This window comes from Salvelinus alpinus, chromosome 16 (assembly GCF_045679555.1).
Source record: "Salvelinus alpinus chromosome 16, SLU_Salpinus.1, whole genome shotgun sequence".
Taxonomy (NCBI): domain Eukaryota; kingdom Metazoa; phylum Chordata; class Actinopteri; order Salmoniformes; family Salmonidae; genus Salvelinus; species Salvelinus alpinus.
Window position 1 is genome coordinate 36,142,912 of NC_092101.1, and position 16,031 is coordinate 36,158,942.

General features: G+C 48.6%; 1 protein-coding gene across 2 annotated transcripts in view; it reads left to right on the plus strand.

Moving 5' to 3' along the window:
- gmds (GDP-mannose 4,6-dehydratase) overlaps positions 1 to 16,031 on the plus strand; it is a 292,984-nt gene that overhangs the window by 16,325 nt on the left and 260,628 nt on the right. The window lies entirely within an intron of this gene.

The following is a 16,031-nucleotide window of genomic DNA, read 5'->3' on the forward strand; positions in this document are numbered from 1 at the left end:
AGCACGTGGTGCGGAGACAGATTCTCGCCACGCCACCTGGTAGGAGCGACCTGTCAGGTAGGACGCAATCCAAGCGTGGGCCGCGCCGGAGATGCCCAGCTCGGAGAGGGTGGAGAGGAGGATCTGATGGTTCACAGTATCAAAGGCAGCCGATAGGTCTAGAAGGATGAGAGCAGAGGAGAGAGAGTTAGCTTTAGCAGTGCGGAGCGCCTCCGTGACACAGAGAAGAGCAGTCTCAGTTGAATGACTAGTCTTGAAACCTGACTGATTTGGATCAAGAAGGTAATTCTGAGAGAGATAGCAGGAGAGCTGGCCAAGGACGGCACGTTCAAGAGTTTTGGAGAGAAAAGAAAGAAGGGATACTGGTCTGTAGTTGTTGACATCGGAGGGATCGAGTGTAGGTTTTTTCAGAAGGGGTGCAACTCTCGCTCTCTTGAAGACGGAAGGGACGTAGCCAGCGGTCAAGGATGAGTTGATGAGCGAGGTGAGGTAAGGGAGAAGGTCTGCGGAAATGGTCTGGAGAAGAGAGGAGGGGATAGGGTCAAGCGGGCAGGTTGTTGGGCGGCCGGCCGTCACAAGACGCGAGATTTCATCTGGAGAGAGAGGGGAGAAAGAGGTCAAAGCACAGGGTAGGGCAGTGTGAGCAGAACCAGCGGTGTCGTTTGACTTAGCAAACGAGGATCGGATGTCGTCGACCTTCTTTTCAAAATGGTTGACGAAGTCATCAGCAGAGAGGGAGGAGGGGGGAGGAGGGGGAGGAGGATTCAGGAGGGAGGAGAAGGTGGCAAAGAGCTTCCTAGGGTTACACACGTGCATTAGCTCAAACCAGTCAGGCAGCAGAACTGTGCCCAGACCCTAACTCTGTGTGTGTGACTCCAGACTCCAGAAAACCAGTTCCATTTATGACCTAGACCCACATCCTGTTATTCACTACTAAAATGTCAACATCTATTTTTTTCATCACCTCTTTTTTCTCTCTCTCTCTCACTTGCTTTTTATGTGCCCAGTCAGGACACAGTGGAGCCTGTGTGAGGTAGAGAGAGGAAGATGTGGGCTCAGTTTTGAGCTAACTGAGTCACTGCTTGTTTTCTGAACATGCACCTGAACATTCCCCTTTTCCCCTCTATCTCTCCTCCCTCTATCTCTCTTTCTTCCTCCATCTCCCTCAAAAGGTAGACCTTAGATGCCAACCCATTCCATAGTGCCAGGGTGCTGGACTGGGGGCACTGCCCAGTGTATCCATTCTACCCTACACCACCCTGGTCTTCTGTGTGGCTTAGAGAGTGGGGTGAAGGGGTGGTGGATGTGGCTTAGTGAGTGGGGTGAAGGGGTGGTGGATGTGGCTTAGAGAGTGGGGTGAAGGGGTGGTGGATGTGGCTTAGTGAGTGGAGTGAAGGGGTGGTGGATGTGGGTTGGTGAGTGGAGTGAAGGGGTGGTGGATGTGGGTTAGAGAGTGGAGTGAAGGGGTGGATGTATGTGGGTTAGAGAGTGGAGTGAAGGGGGGGTGGATGTATGTGGGTTAGAGAGTGGAGTGAAGGGGGGTGGATGTATGTGGGTTAGAGAGTGGGGTGAAGGGGGGGTGGATGTATGTGGGTTAGAGAGTGGAGTGAAGGGGGGGTGGATGTATGTGGGTTAGAGGAGTGAAGGGGGGTGGATGTGGGTTGGTGAGTGAAGGGGTGGATGTATGTGGGTTAGAGAGTGGATTGAAGGGGGGGGTGGATGTATGTGGGTTAGAGAGTGGAGTGAAGGGGGGTGGATGTATGTGGGTTAGAGAGTGGATTAAAGGGGGGGGTGGATGTATGTGGGTTAGAGAGTGGAGTGAAGGGGGGGTGGATGTATGTGGCTTAGAGAGTGGAGTGAAGGGGGGGGTGGATGTATGTGGGTTAGAGAGTGGAGTGAAGGGGGGTGGATGTATGTGGGTTAGAGAGTGGAGTGAAGGGGGGGTGGATGTATGTGGCTTAGAGAGTGGAGTGAGGGGGGGGTGGATGTATGTGGGTTAGAGAGTGGAGTGAAGGGGGGTGGATGTATGTGGGTTAGAGAGTGGATTGAAGGGGGGGTGGATGTATGTGGGTTAGAGAGTGGATTGAAGGGGGGGTGGATGTATGTGGGTTAGAGAGTGGAGTGAAGGGGGGTGGATGTATGTGGGTTAGAGAGTGGAGTGAAGGGGTGGTGGATGTGGGTTGGTGAGTGGGGTGAAGGGGTGGTGGATGTATGTGGGTTAGAGAGTGGGGTGAAGGGGTGGTGGATGTGGGTTGGTGAGTGGGGTGAAGGGGTGGTGGATGTATGTGGGTTAGAGAGTGGGGTGAAGGAGTGGTGGATGTGGGTTGGTGAGTGGGGTGAAGGGGTGGTGGATGTATGTGGGTTAGAGAGTGGAGTGAAGGGGGGGGGTGGATGTATGTGGGTTAGAGAGTGGAGTGAAGGGGGGGGGGTGGATGTATGTGGGTTAGAGAGTGGAGTGAAGGGGGGTGGATGTATGTGGGTTAGAGAGTGAGGTGAAGGGGGGTGGATGTATGTGGGTTAGAGAGTGGGGTGAAGGGGGGTGGATGTATGTGGGTTAGAGTGGAGTGAAGGGGTGGTGGATGTGGGTTGGTGAGTGGGGTGAAGGGGTGGTGGATGTATGTGGGTTAGAGAGTGGGGTGAAGGGGTGGTGGATGTGGGTTGGTGAGTGGGGTGAAGGGGGGTGGATGTATGTGGGTTAGAGAGTGGAGTGAAGGGGGGGTGGATGTATGTGGGTTAGAGAGTGGAGTGAAGGGGGGTGGATGTATGTGGGTTAGAGAGTGGGGTGAAGGGGTGGTGGATGTATGTGGGTTAGAGAGTGGGGTGAAGGGGTGGTGGATGTATGTGGGTTAGAGAGTGGAGTGAAGGGGGGGTGGATGTATGTGGGTTAGAGAGTGGAGTGAAGGGGGGGTGGATGTATGTGGGTTAGAGAGTGGAGTGAAGGGGGGGTGGATGTATGTGGGTTAGAGAGTGGAGTGAAGGGGGGTGGATGTATGTGGGTTAGAGAGTGGGGTGAAGGGATGGTGGATGTATGTGGGTTAGAGAGTGGAGTGAAGGGGGGGGTGGATGTATGTGGGTTAGAGAGTGGAGTGAAGGGGGGTGGATGTATGTGGGTTAGAGAGTGGGGTGAAGGGGTGGTGGATGTATGTGGGTTAGAGAGTGGAGTGAAGGGGGGGTGGATGTATGTGGGTTAGAGAGTGGAGTGAAGGGGGGGTGGATGTATGTGGCTTAGAGAGTGGAGTGAAGGGGTGGTGAATGTATGTGGGTTAGAGAGTGGAGTGAAGGGGGGTGGATGTATGTCGGTTAGAGAGTGGGGTGAAGGGGGGTGGATGTATGTGGGTTAGAGTGTGAGGTGAAGGGGGGTGGATGTATGTGGGTTAGAGAGTGGAGTGAAGGGGGGGTGGATGTATGTGGGTTAGAGAGTGGAGTGAAGGGGGGGTGGATGTATGTGGGTTAGAGAGTGGGGTGAAGGGGGGTGGATGTATGTGGGTTAGAGTGTGAGGTGAAGGGGGGTGGATGTATGTGGGTTAGAGAGTGGAGTGAAGGGGGGTGGATGTATGTGGGTTAGAGAGTGGAGTGAAGGGGGGTGGATGTATGTGGGTTAGAGAGTGGAGTGAAGGGGGGTGGATGTATGTGGGTTAGAGAGTGGGGTGAAGGGGGGTGGATGTATGTGGGTTAGAGTGTAGTGAAGGGTGGTGGATGTATGTTTGTTAGAGAGTGGAGTGAAGGGGGGTGGATGTATGTGGGTTAGAGAGTGGAGTGAAGGGGGGGTGGATGTATGTGGGTTAGAGAGTGGAGTGAAGGGGGGGTGGATGTATGTGGGTTAGAGAGTGGAGTGAAGGGGGGGTGGATGTATGTGGGTTAGAGAGTGGGGTGAAGGGGGGTGGATGTATGTGGGTTAGAGTGTGAGGTGAAGGGGGGTGGATGTATGTGGGTTAGAGAGTGGAGTGAAGGGGGGTGGATGTATGTGGGTTAGAGAGTGGAGTGAAGGGGGGTGGATGTATGTGGGTTAGAGAGTGGAGTGAAGGGGGGTGGATGTATGTGGGTTAGAGAGTGGGGTGAAGGGGGGTGGATGTATGTGGGTTAGAGTGTAGTGAAGGGTGGTGGATGTATGTTTGTTAGAGAGTGGAGTGAAGGGGGGTGGATGTATGTGGGTTAGAGAGTGGGGTGAAGGGGGGTGGATGTATGTGGGTTAGAGTGTAGTGAAGGGTGGTGGATGTATGTTTGTTAGAGAGTGGAGTGAAGGGGGGATAGATGTATGTGGGTTAGGGGGGGTGTGTTAGGGAGGGTCTGGAGTTGGGTGAGGTGATGCAGATGGGAACAAGGCTGCTAACAGAGCAGAGCTGTAACTGGCTCTTCTGTTGCTCCCGTCCCGCACTGTCCACACAGGTTCTACAGTACAACAGGACTCTACCTATCACCACCCTGACCCACAGGCTCAGACCTCACCTCACCTGACCAAGCACAGCTTGGTAAGCCCAGTCAGACCTTGTAGACGTCAAACTGAACAGGTGTTGTGTCCTGAATTCTGCTCCTGTTACCCAGCTTTTCCAGACGGGAAATGTACAGCGACCCTACGCCTATAATGTTTAATATGGTTCAAGCTGTGTTTGTCAGGTATGTGTTTGACTATATAGTGTAGTAGGATATTATGGTGTCGCAGGCCTTCCCACACTACATCAGATTCAGTCTTTTACCATTATTACATCACATGTTACCAAATACAAATATTGATATCAACCTGGCCAGATTGTACGATTCGCTTCAATTTTGGCGTCAGGTTCTGCGATCAGCTTACGAGGATTCGTCAGCCGATGTAGGCTATGTCACCTGCAGTTGTGTATTTGACCTGCGCCAGCATCACCAGTGCAATCCTCCCTCTTATGCACAAGTGAAGTTCAGAAAAACTGAAAGTATGAATCCTAGTAGTTTTCACATAGGCTACAAACTTTATATTTCTGAAATCAGAATCAAATAAACAAGATTATTAGGGAAATTGTTCTTGCAAAGCATATAACTGTTTAAATCGAACTATTGTATTAATCTGACTATTCACAACAAATGTGTTATTGTGGACATACTCAGTGCCGGCCGTGTTCCTATTGGTCAGTCACCGGGATCGGCTTGTAACACCAGCCATACTTCACGATAAAGGCTACACTTCTGACACTGGCAGATCTTTGTCGGAGTCTACGACCGCCCGTAGTGGTACTGAATCAGCAGACCTAGACCCTGTCACACTGAACGAGCCAAGACGTAGTGGTACTGAATCAGCAAACCTAGACCCTGTCACACTGAACGAGCCAAGACGTAGTGGTACTGAATCAGCAAACCTAGACCCTGTCACACTGAACGAGCCAAGACGTAGTGGTACTGAATCAGCAAACCTAGACCCTGTCACACTGAACGAGCCAAGACGTAGTGGTACTGAATCAGCAGACCTAGACCCTGTCACACTGAACGAGCCAAGACGTAGTGGTACTGAATCAGCAAACCTAGACCCTGTCACACTGAACGAGCCAAGACGTAGTGGTACTGAATCAGCAGACCTAGACCCTGTCACACTGAACGAGCCAAGACGTAGTTGTACTGAATCAGCAGACCTAGACCCTGTCACACTGAACGAGCCAAGACGTAGTGGTACTGAATCAGCAGACCTAGACCCTGTCACACTGAACGAGCCAAGACGTAGTGGTACTGAATCAGCAGACCTAGACCCTGTCACACTGAACCAGCCAAGACGTAGTGGTACTGAATCAGCAGACCTAGACCCTGTCACACTGAACGAGCCAAGACGTAGTGGTACTGAATCAGCAGACCTAGACCCTGTCACACTGAACGAGCCAAGATGTCCAACAATTGTTTACAACCTAAGAAATTCCCCACGAAGTAGAAATTGTCTGGGACGGCAAAATCGTGGCATAAGACTGCTAGAATCGTACAGTCTGTGTGGGCATTTATGCTGGGCATTCACTACACAATTTCTAAGCTCTTGGACGTGCTCACACTTCCTGATTTCCTTGTCCCAAATCTTTCATTCCGTCCATCCTCAACCCCAGGACATTACACAATGATTCCCTGGTTGATCCTGCCATGCGTTTCTCGGTTGTCGTAGGCAAAAATGTTTGATGCAAACGGCGAGCTGCTTTATTAGTGTGCACATTATTATGTGCAGAAACATAAAAAAAGACAGGTGTGGAATGTGGACCCGCAAATGGTTTGGCAGACGTGGATAATATGGACTTTCTATTCTACTGAGGAAATTGGAGGTTTATATAAACCTTTTTAATATTGACAGGCAGCTGTGTTCTCTCCACAGCTCCACCAATCTGTCTTCATCACCTCGGTCCACACAGTGCTTTCTGTTGTTACTCTCCTCTTTGCCATCATTGTGCTCATTGGCTATTGGCAGCAGTCCTTGCCCAATCATGTCGTGGCACTGCTCATACTACAAGATGCACGACCAAAAGGTCTGACATGTCAGAAAATTATCTGGACATCCGACAGATGTCTGGAGAACGGAACAGTCATCATCGGTGAGTCCTTGACCACCTCAAACTACCCGAGTCCCGACGTACTGATCCTAGTGCAAGTTCATTCAATTTCACCCTGATCATTAGAATTTGTCTGGGACGACAAAATTGTGTAGTGTATGCCCGGCATTAGTGAGATGGTAGTAAGTTTGGGAATAGTTGATGTCACTTGGCCTAGATATTCCTTCCTGAATCCTGAGCCTTCCTAGAAGCCCTCCCTGGACACAGAGCCATCCCATTCCCAGGTCTTGGAAAGTCATTTCCAACCTCTCACATTCCTCTCTCCACCTGGCGCTCCTGTGGCATTCTCCCTCTGCTCTCTCTCCTTTCATCCTCTTTCTGTCTTTTTCCCCTTTCTCTCGCTCTCTCGCTCTTTTTCTATTGCTCCTTTTTTGCTCTCTCTCGCTCTTTTTCTCTCTCTGTTTATCTCTCTCTCCCTGCCTTTCTCTGTCCCTAGACTCCCGGGCCCTCTCCTACTTTTCCTCCTCCTCCCTCTAACAGAAAACAAAGAATAACAGTGTTATTTCATTTTTATTCTGCCCTTCAGTCTCTGTGATATATATCCCCCCTAACAGGGCAGTAGAATACTGAGGCCCTTGTCCCTGATGTGGAATCTCCATACAGGAATATACCATCTGGATATACCATCTCACACTCAGAGGGGGGTTCCCTAACACCGGTGGGGTCGTAAGGTTGCTACGATACCATAAATCTCTAGGCTAACTACTGTTCATAAATTGTGACTGGCCGAGGGCCGAAACATTTAGCTATTTGTCTTGTGGTGGCCTTAGGACCTCAGGCTACTGTGATTGCTTGAGCTGCAGGGGTCAGAGAATGATCTGGGGTGTGAGTTATAGGTGACCACCTCAGTGCTAAAGCAAGGGGTCCACTCTGTGCTGTGTTCTCTGCTGGATGGCTTAGTATGAGTACAGGACAGGGAGGGGGAGGAAGGTGAGGACCCCTCTCTCTCTGGTCAGCAATAAAATGGGCCTTTGTTTTGGGGTATTACTCTGCTTTTAAAAAAACGTGTCTAGGAAAACAACACTATTTTGATACACCCCCACAACCTTTCTGATGTGCAACCTACATCCTACAAACTCTCCTTATTTTTTTGTGTGCATTTGATACACTGCTCTTCTCCCCCCCCTCCCTCCATTCCAAAGACAGCGTTCAGTAATAGCCACACAAGGGGGACTGAGAGGTTGTCGGAATGCCAGGAATAATAATCATAAAGCAAAGAATCCGTGCACATTTCCTCTGTGATCCCTCCTCCGTTGCTCGTAATCGCTCCTGATCGCCCCTCCAAGGCTGATTCTGCCTCGGAATGAGATCTATCTGGAGATCTGACAGGATTCAATAAAGAAAGAAAAAAAGGTTATATGTGGGAGCAGATCCTAAGGTCTAAATCTTAACATCATATTGGTGCTATATAGCTGACCCTTTTCACATTACTGAGCAAAAATGAGCCAAGCCAAGCTGGTTAAAGGTTCATGTAAAAAATGAAATATTAGACCCATCACTATAGTGTGAATCTGGCATCAGTCTCTTCCAGACATATATTTGCCTTGTGAGACTTTTATGGTAGCGAGTCCAGGGCTAAGCTAACCAAGTATGAGCTAATGCCCTTATAGGTACTCAAACTTCCGGCGCCGAAAAGAGATGGCCGCCTCGCTTCGCGTGCCTTGGAAAATATGCAGTATTTTGTTTTTTTACGTGTTATTTCTTACATCGGTACCCCAGGTAATCTTAGGTTTCATTACATACAGTCGGGAGGAACTACTGAATATACGATTAACGTCAACTCATCATCGTTCCTACCAGGAATATGACTTTCCCGAAACGGATCCAGTGTTTTGCCTTCCACCCAATACAATGGATCTGATCCCAGCCGGCGACCCTGTGCGACGCCGAAAAAGGGGCAAACGAGGCGGTCTCGTGGTCAGGCTTCGGAGACGGGCACATCGCGCTCCACTCCCTAGCATACTACTCGCCAATGTCCAGTCTCTTGACAATAAGGTTGATGAAATCCGAGCACGGGTAGCATTCCAGAGAGACATCAGGGACTGCAACGTGCTCTGCTTCACGGAAACATGGCTAACTCAAGGGACGCTAACGGAGTCGGTGCAGCCAGCTGGTTTCTTCATGCATCGCGCCGACAGAAACAAACATCTTTCCGGTAAGAAGAGGGGCGGGGGGGTATGCCTTATGATTAACGAGAAGTGGTGTGATCATCATAACAACACACAGGAACTCAAGTCATTCTGTTCACCTGATCTAGAACTCCTCACAATCAAATGTCGACCGCATTATCTACCAAGGGAATTCTCTTCAATCATAATCACAGCCGTATATATTCCCCCCCAAGCAGACACATCGATGGCCCTGAACGAACTTTATCTGACTCTTTGTAAACTGGAAACCACACACCCTGAGGCTGCATTCATCGTAGCTGGGGATTTTAACAAGGCTAATCTAAAAACAAAACTCCCTAAATTCTATCAGCATATCGATTGTGCTACCAGGGCTGGAAAAACCCTAGACCATTGTTATACTAATTTCCGCGACGCATATAAGGCCCTCCCCCGCCCCCCTTTCGGAAAAGCTGACCACGACTCCATTTTGTTGATTCCAGCCTACAAACAGAAACTCAAACAACAGGCTCCCGCGCTCAGGTCTGTTCAACGCTGGTCCGACCAATCTGAATCCACGCTTCAAGACTGCTTCGATCACGCGGATTGGAATATGTTCCGCATCGCGTCCAACAACAATATTGACGAATATGCTGATTCGGTGAGCGAGTTCATTAGGAAGTGCATTGACGATGTCGTACCCACAGCAACGATTAAAACATTCCCAAACCAGAAACCGTGGATTGACGGCAGCATTCGCGTGAAACTGAAAGCGCGAACCACTGCTTTTAACCAGGGCAAGGTGACCGGAAGCATGACCGAATACAAACAGTGTAGCTATTCTCTCCGCAAGGCAATCAAACAGGCTAAGTCCCAGTACAGAGACAAAATCGAGTCGCAATTCAACAGCTCAGACACAAGAGGTATGTGGCAGGGTCTACAGTCAATCACGGATTACAAAAAGAAAACCAGCCCCGTCGCGGACCAGGATGTCTTGCTCCCAGACAGGCTAAACAACTTTTTTGCCCGCTTTGAGGACAATACAGTGCCACTGACACGGCCCCCTACCAAAACCTGCGGGCTCTCCTTCACTGCAGCCGAGGTGAGTAAAACATTTAAACGTGTTAACCCTCGCAAGGCTGCAGGCCCAGACGGCATTCCCAGCCGCGTCCTCAGAGCATGCGCAGACCAGCTGGCTGGTGTGTTTACGGACATATTCAATCAATCCTTATCCCAGTCTGCTGTTCCCACATGCTTCAAGAGGGCCACCATTGTTCCTGTTCCCAAGAAAGCTAAGGTAACTGAGCTAAACGACTACCGCCCCGTAGCACTCACTTCCGTCATCATGAAGTGCTTTGAGAGACTAGTCAAGGACCATATCACCTCCACCCTACCGGACACCCTAGACCCACTCCAATTTGCTTACCGACCCAATAGGTCCACAGACGACGCAATCGCAACCACACTGCACACTGCCCTAACCCATCTGGACAAGAGGAATACCCATGTGAGAATGCTGTTCATCGATTACAGCTCAGCATTTAACACCATAGTACCCTCCAAACTCGTCATCAAGCTCGAGACCCTGGGTCTCGACCCCGCCCTGTGCAACTGGGTCCTGGACTTCCTGACGGGCCGCCCCCAGGTGGTGAGGGTAGGTAACAACATCTCCACCCCGCTGATCCTCAACACTGGGGCCCCACAAGGGTGCGTTCTGAGCCCTCTCCTGTACTCCCTGTTCACCCACGACTGCGTGGCCATGCACGCCTCCAACTCAATCATCAAGTTTGCGGATGACACTACAGTGGTAGGCTTGATTACCAACAACGACGAGACGGCCTACAGGGAGGAGGTGAGGGCCCTCGGAGTGTGGTGTCAGGAAAATAACCTCACACTCAACGTCAACAAAACAAAGGAGATGATTGTGGACTTCAGGAAACAGCAGAGGGAGCACCCCCCTATCCACATCGACGGGTCAGTAGTGGAGAAGGTGGAAAGTTTTAAGTTCCTCGGTGTACACATCACGGACAAACTGAATTGGTCCACCCACACAGACAGCGTTGTGAAGAAGGCGCAGCAGCGCCTCTTCAACCTCAGGAGGCTGAAGAAATTCGGCTTGTCACCAAAAGCACTCACAAACTTCTACAGATGCACAATCGAGAGCATCCTGTCGGGCTGTATCACCGCCTGGTACGGCAACTGCTCCGCCCACAACCGTAAGGCTCTCCAGAGGGTAGTGAGGTCTGCAGAACGCATCACCGGGGGCAAACTACCTGCCCTCCAGGACACCTACACCACCCGATGTCACAGGAAGGCCATAAAGATCATCAAGGACAACAACCCCCCAAGCCACTGCCTGTTCACCCCGCTATCATCCAGAAGGCGAGGTCAGTACAGGTGCATCAAAGCAGGGACCGAGAGACTGAAAAACAGCTTCTATCTCAAGGCCATCAGACTGTTAAACAGCCACCACTAACATTTAGCGGCCGCTGCCAACATACCGACTCAACTCCAGCCACTTTAAAAATGGGAATTGATGGAAATTATGTAAAAATGTACCACTAGCCACTTTAAACAATGCCACTTAATATAATGTTTACATACCCTACATTACCCATCTCATATGTATATACTGTACTCTATATCATCTACTGCATCTTGCCATCTTTATGTAATACATGTACCACTAGCCACTTTAAACTATGCCACTTTATGTTTACATACCCTACAGTACTCATCTCATATGTATATACCGTACTCTATACCATCTACTGCATCTGCCATGCCGTTCTGTACCACCACTCATTCATATATCTTTATGTACATATTCTTTATCCCTTTACACTTGTGTGTGTATAAGGTAGTAGTTGTGGAATTGTTAGGTTAGATTACTTGTTGGTTATTACTGCATTGTCGGAACTAGAAGCACAAGCATTTCGCTACACTCGCATTAACATCTGCTAACCATGTGTATGTGACTAATAAAATTTGATTTGATTTGATTTTGAGGTATTCGCTTCTATATCCTGCTGCCATGAATATGAAATAGAAGTCAAGGTATTAATAAGAGTGTGTGTGTGTGTGAACAGTAGCTGTGTGTGTGGGGCCAGCAGGGCCATGTCTGTCACGCCCCACTGTGAGAAGTCGTAAAGTAATGGATTTCCTGTGAGGACAGGAAGTGCCATCAGAGCTCCCTCACTGATTACAGAAACACATTGGAGTATGTGAAGTAGTTCTGCACGCGCTCAGTCAGTCATTTGTTAGTGAAATGCCTGGTTTGGGCTAAAGGATCGGGATAGTGCTCACTCCAAGAGAATACTGTTATGCATATACTGCTAATTTACTCTCTGTCTGAGTCTGTGTGTCCGTGCATGCGTGCGTGACAGTGTGTGTCTATGTTAGGGCTGTGACGATACCTGTATCGCAGTATGTTTTCCATGGCAAAAATTAACGCAGATGCAGACTGAACTCTTTGGTCCTTTAAAAACCTGCTGTATGTGAAATACTGTGTGCTGTAGCTGGGAAAATAATTACATGTGACTGTGGATGACAACATAATGTTTCCAACATTAGGGCTGCTTTCCTAAAGAAGTTAAATCAGCGTTGTTTTCGATACTAACGAGTATCTGATACTGGTATAGTCCTGGACCTAGTCAATGTGTGTGAGCTTGTGCACGCTACGCTACGTGTCCTGTGGTCTGTGATTGCAGGTTCATTCAAGTCTATCAGCTCTAATTGCAGCCCAGTGGTGTGTCTGGCAGCCTCTCTCTTTGGTCTAAAGAAAGCACATTAAAATGATTTATTTACACACACTGACAAATAAACACGCTCTGTATGTGTACACACACACACATCGCATGCCTAATATATACACACACACACACACACACACACACACACACACACACACACACACACACACACACACACACACACACACACACAGTCATTACAGCTGTCTCAATACAGACATATTGTACATCTATTTTTCTACATCCCCAATATATTTGACACTCATGCATAACTTAGATGAATATAATATATCCTCTACTTGGAAAAGAGTCCAGTCACAAAGAGCCTGCAATAAAGCCTTGTTATTTCAATCTTAAGCCAGCAGGGGGAGCCAGATTAGCTTTCTATGGAGCATCGCTTATTTTTTAATATATTTTTTTAACCTTTATTTAACTTGGCAAGTCAGTTAAGAACAAAATCTTATTTACAATGACGGCCTACCCCAGGCAAACCCAGACGACGCTGAGCCAATAGTTCGCCTCCCTATGGGACTCCCAATCACGGCCAGATGTGTTTTAGCCTGGATTCGAACCAGGGACTGTAGTGAGGCCTCTTGCACTGAGATGCAGTGCCTTAGAACGCTGTGCCACTCAGGAGCTGGCTTATGTCTCTCCATCATCTTTCTATTTCTGCTCTGTCATGTTTTTCTCTCACTCTCTCTCCCCTCCATCTCTTCTCTCTCTCTCTTTCTCTACTGAGGCATGGCCATGTTTATATATTCATAACAATCACAATCACTGGGTCTTGCTAATGCCTCACATTCTCCCATAGTGCAACTGTACAACTAGACTGAGATGCTATCAGTGTTGTTGGTAATCGGTAGTGGGATGTGGGTAATGGATAATACTGTACTGGAAGGAATCACGGGTGTTGGAATTGCTTTACCATAGTAAGAGAACCTTGATAAAATAAAGTAGTATGTTTTTGCACTAATTCGTATTCACACACTATGCCTTCACTTTGACCATCAATACCAAGTCAATGCTTTGGATCTAATGGTGGACTTAAAGGCGTTGCTGATGAGCAAACATACTTCATACACATGGATTGGTTTGGCAAGCCTCGGCATTGTTCCTTTGGCTAGTTAGGTGTGTTGAATCTTTAGTTGGAACACACACACATAAAGTCTATCTGGATTGTGGGCGTGGGTTGTCTAACTTGACTATCCTTTTGGATTCCAAAGGTCCTCACAAGGATAGTAAAATAAGGAAAATTTGACAAGTGGGCACAATTTGCTGGTCCCCAAAAGAAAAAATGCTATTTTAGGCTCAGGGTTTAGGAGTAGGGTTACAATTAGGGTTCGTTTTAGGGTTAAGGGTTGGGGTTAGGGAAAATAGGATTTTGAATGTGAATAAATGTTTTGGTCCCACCCTGGAAAGTAAAGTGTGTGTGTGTGTAAAGGGAAACTCTTATTCTATTTCCTCTGTATCCCACTATTGGACAGTATAGTGTATAACACCTCATCAGGTTCAGGTCTGTACTATGTAACTGTGGTCCTGGACTGGAACAGGAGGATTCCTCCCAAATTACACCCTAGTCCATATATATTGCACTGCTTTTGACCAGGGTCCATATGGCTCTGGTCAAAAGTATGTATGTAGGGAATAGGTTGTCATTTCTGACGCAGCCCTGCCAGAGGACCATGGGAAATACATCTGGCAGCACTGCTTTCCCCCTGGGCTAAAATCTCCTCTGCTCAGCATTCAGTTGTATTGTCTCCTTGTCACTACGTGTGGCGTGGCATACACCTGGGGCTTGTGATTGGCTGGCTGGTTTGAGGTGGGTTATACAGTATCTCACTGGACCTGTCTGATACAGGTGTGCTGTACATGACTCACGCCCCCTTCAGGTGTATCTCACACACTGCACCCTGAGAACAGAATGTATCGTTATTCACTAATCAGACTCCCACAGATGCATATGTTGTTCACTTAGTTTCCGATCCAGAGGGAAAGATAGCAGTAAGTATGGTTATAGCAGTAAGTATTAGTCATATCACTTAATCCGGCATAGCCAAAGATACGACACTGCACACAATAATACGATTATTGTGGATAGTCAGATTTAATATAATAGTTTGTTTAAAAACATGCTTTGCAAGAAGAACGATTTCTCTAATAATCCTGTTTACATGAACACATCTGAAATCAGGCTACCTGATGGGATTTAGATAAATGCAGAAAATGGCCAATAAAAATAGCATAAGAGGGAGGCTCGCGCTACTGGTGCTGGCACATGCCCATATCACAGACGCTGCTGGAACACAGATTACACTGTTTACACTGCTGGAACACAGATTACGCTGTTTACACTGCTGGAACACAGATTACGCTGTTTACATGTCCTAATAATTCTAAAGATTGCTCAGAAAACCAGATGTTTTAATCGGCGTGTATAGACAAGCAGAGTTGTGTTTTCATGACTATTGCCATAATTAGTTTAATATCAAATTATTAGTGTGCATGTAAACATACTCAGTAACAGATACATCAGTCAGATCCTCCAATCACTTGACCCCTGACCCAACTGTCACCTCTCTGACCCAACTGTGACCTCTCTGACCCAACTGTCACCTCTCTGACTCAACTGTCACCTCTCTGACTCAACTGTCACCTCTCTGACCAATGGAATTTGTGTTTGATCTAGTTGCTGAAGAGCTGTCTGATTATGGTGTTTTGGCCCAAAATGAGACTCGGGAGGGCTTTTCTGGTCTAGAGGGCCTCACTGGGAGCACTGGGTGGGCTGTTCAGATAGTGTGTGTATGCATCTGCCCACCTCCCCTGGCTCCCCATAACAGGAAACCGAGTGGTGAGCCCAGGGTTTATGGGCTAAAACGGCCTCAAAAGAGCCTCTTGTTTTCAAACATTAAACCAACTCTTCATGTTTTTTTCCGTAATTAATTTGGCACGTTGATGTTTGACACTGGCACAGGGTCAGGAAAACATGACAGGACCCGGGGGACAGCGCATTGAATGGCACAGGGTTAGGAAAACATGACAGGACCCGGGGGACAGAGCATTGAATGGCACAGGGTCAGGAAAACAGGACCCGGGGGACAGAGCATTGAATGGCACAGGGTCAGGAAAACATGACAGGACCCGGGGGACAGAGCATTGAATGGCACAGGGTCAGGAAAACATGACAGGACCCGGGGGACAGAGCATTGAATGGCACAGGGTCAGGAAAACATGACAGGACCCGGGGACAGAGCATTGAATGGCACAGGGTCAGGAAAACATGACACGACCCGGGGACAGAGCATTGAATGGCACAGGGTCAGGAAAACATGACAGGACCTGGGGACAGGGCGTTATGGAATTAGGCTGTGCATCCCAAATGGCACCCTATTCCCTATATAGTGGACTACTTTTGACCAGGACCCTGGAACGCGTAGGGTGCCATTTGGGATGCACCTGGGGAGGGAGAGGCTACATGGTGTGGTGCCAGGCTGGCAGTGCGGTGGTGCCAGGCTGGCAGTGCTCAGTCAGACTTCAGTGCCACCCTCCATAGAGCTAGACTCCATAGAGCTAGAACCAAAGAGCCAGAGCCCCCTCCTGAACCACAGGGAACCCACCTGAAT